Source organism: Octopus sinensis, unplaced genomic scaffold (assembly GCF_006345805.1).
Source record: "Octopus sinensis unplaced genomic scaffold, ASM634580v1 Contig06268, whole genome shotgun sequence".
Lineage (NCBI taxonomy): Eukaryota > Metazoa > Mollusca > Cephalopoda > Octopoda > Octopodidae > Octopus > Octopus sinensis.
Window position 1 is genome coordinate 1,922 of NW_021829076.1, and position 3,079 is coordinate 5,000.

The 3,079-nt window shown below is 39.2% G+C and overlaps 1 pseudogene; it reads left to right on the forward strand.

The window, feature by feature from the left end:
• Positions 1 to 261: 261 nt before the first annotated feature.
• Positions 262 to 380, forward strand: LOC115227651 (annotated as a pseudogene).
• The last annotated feature ends 2,699 nt before the right edge of the window (positions 381 to 3,079 follow it).

Below are 3,079 nucleotides of genomic sequence, written 5' to 3' on the forward strand. Positions count from 1 at the left end.
ATCCACATATATTTCATTGATTACAGGCTTAAAATATTTAAAATATCTCCAGTAGTGAAGGCGTATCTTTCTAGGAGAAATGTGATGTATCAGTCCAGAAGAGAAACTATTCTTTCATACAATGTTCTTGATATGTATCTCTGGCTGTATGATACGTGCCTCTCTTTAACTTCCTGCTGAAATAATGAGTGTTTCTTCTCCAAGTTATTGTAGATCAGTTCAGACACCCGTGAATCACAAAGAATAGCTGTAACTTAGAATACATACGGCCATATCACGTTGAAAGCACCGGTTCTCGTCCGATTACCGAAGTTAAGCAACGTCGAGGCTAGTTAGTACTTAGATTGGGGACCGCTTGGGAAACCTAGGTGCTGTAAGCGTCACACATTTTAAGGCGCAGGAGTGGCTGTGTGGTAAGTAGCTTGCTAACCAACCACATGGTTCCGTGTTCAGTCCCACTGCGGGGCACCTTGGGCAAGTGCCTTCTACTAAAGCCCCGGGCCGACCAAAGCCTGTGAGTGGATTTGGTAGGACGGTATATATATAATATATATATATATATATATATATATATATATATATATATATATATATATGTCTGTATGTATATATTTATATGTGTTGTGTCTGTGTTTGTCCTCCCAAAATCGTTTGACAACCGATGCTGGTGTGTTTACGTCCCCGTCACTTAGCTGTTCGGCAAGAGAGACCGATATAATAAGTAATAGGTTTACAAATAATAAGTCCTGGGGTCGATTTGCTCGACTAAAGGCGGTGCTCCAGCATGGCCGCAGTCAAATGACTGAAACTATAAAAGAATAAAAGAATAAAAGAGCACTCCTTCATCTACTTCCAAATGTTCTTTTCACTATATGCGTACACATATGATATACATATTATCCCCTTTATTATTCAATGAGTCTGTCTGGATGATGCAATGTGACACTCAAGGAATTGTTTGAACTGACCTTATGCTTCTGTCTCCATCCCTCCATTCAACAAAGATCTTATCAGTATCACCGAATTCATGGAAATTGCCAGTGATGGTTAATATCTTCTCGATCATGATGTCCAAACTACAAATCACTTTAACCCTTCTGTTACTGTATTTCTGTTAAAATACTCTGCCTGTCTTTCAATTAATTTTTAAACTTATGAAGAATTTCGTAAAATAACTTCGTCATTATAAAGCTGATTTTTGGAACGTAAATTAACACACATTTTTGATAGAAGGTTTCAATGTAGATCCCTTTAAAACGTGAATTTTATACTATAGAACCAGGACGGTCTCAGACTTGTTAGTATCAAAAAATTTAAGTGCCTGATTTAATATCCCAAACGTTAATAAGAACATTGGCACTATGACACCAGGCAAAATGCTTAGCGGTATTTCGTCTGCCGCTACGTTCTGAGTTCAAATTCCGCCGAGGTCGACTTTGCCTTTCATCCTTTCGGGGTCGATTAAATAAGTACCAGTTACGCACTGGGGTCGATATAATCGACTTAATCCGTTTGTCTGTCCTTGTTTGTCCTCTCTGTGTTTAGCCCCTTGTGGGTAGTAAAGAAATAGGTATTTCGTCTGTCTTTCCTTTCTGAGTTCAAATTCCGCCGAGGCCGACTTCGCTCTTCATTGTTTAGGGGTCGATAACGTTAGTGCCAGCTTAGTAATGGAGCCGATGTAATCGGGTTACCCACCGCCCCGAATTTGACGGCGTTGTGCTAAAATTTGAAACCGATATTGACATTGGGACTGCAAATACGTTATGGATTGTTGAATGCGAACAGCTATGACGTCCATACCTTCTGAAGTCTACCGCTGAAGTATTCTTATATCACTCTTAGCTTTATTCATAGCACCAATATACGATGTGCAATATTTTTGTCAATTATGAGATAGTTGCCGTATCCGACATTAGAAATAGTTAGAGCTCGTGATGCCGTTAGTATCCACATTTCTCGTCTTGTCAACAATCTTTTCTCGTTTGGTTACCAAATATGAACGATTATTCTGACCAATCTCCATTGTTGCGTCTAATTTTAAATGTCTCTTGTGAATATTACGCAAATACAGTTTAATGTCATCGACGAATAACCGCATGGGTGACATTAATTTCCTTCTCTTAACATTTAACCTTGGCATTTCCTCAACAGGGACAACGAGGATCCACTGCTAAAACTAACAGCGACGCCACCCTCAAATATTCCCCTCGATAGCCTAATTATGTTTGTGACAAGAGTTGTTTCAGTTCTTATTGATAACTTCGTGTACAATGCTAGAAACAGTCTTATAATGATATCTACTATATAATTCGGAACCCTGACAAAGTCCATTAACTCCAGTTTCCATTAGAGAAAGACAGAGTCAAACACCTTCCCGTCGTAATGTCACTTGATTTCTCTTCGACGATGCTGCTTCGCCTTCTTAAGGACAGCTTTGTTGAAGAGTTGTTTGGCACAACTGCAAACACTTTTCTTTCCTCTTATCTGCTCTAAGTTATTACATGGTTTGTGTCACAGTGGCCTTAGAGAAAAAAAAATCCAAGCATTCATTGTCAAATAATATTTGATATTTAAGTAAGGTGGTGAGGTGGCGGAATCGTTAGAACGCTGAACAAAATGCTTAGCGGCATTTCGTCCGTCATCTGAGTTCAAATTACGCCGAGGTCGACTTCGCCTTTCATCATTCCGGGGTCGATAAATTAAGTACCAGCGAAACACTGGGGTCATCTAATCGACTAGTCTCCTCCCTCCAAATATGCCTTTAAGGGTCGATAAAATTAATACTAGTTGAGTACTATGGTCGCTGTGATTGACTTACCCTCTCGCTCGAAATTGCTCGCCTGGGGCCGAAATTTCAAACTAATATTTGATATTTTTGTAAGCTACAGGTCTGTAGTTACTTTTGTAGAAAATATTTCCTGGTTGTCAGACACGAATATTGTCTGAAGAATTGCCAACCTATCCAGCAAGTGAAGCTCAGCGTCCTATGATTTCTTTTTTTACTTTCTTTAACAGCAGGTTGATGAGAGTTCCCATAAAGAATGTGGGCTTTCTATACAAATATCAAGCTGTTTCGTAT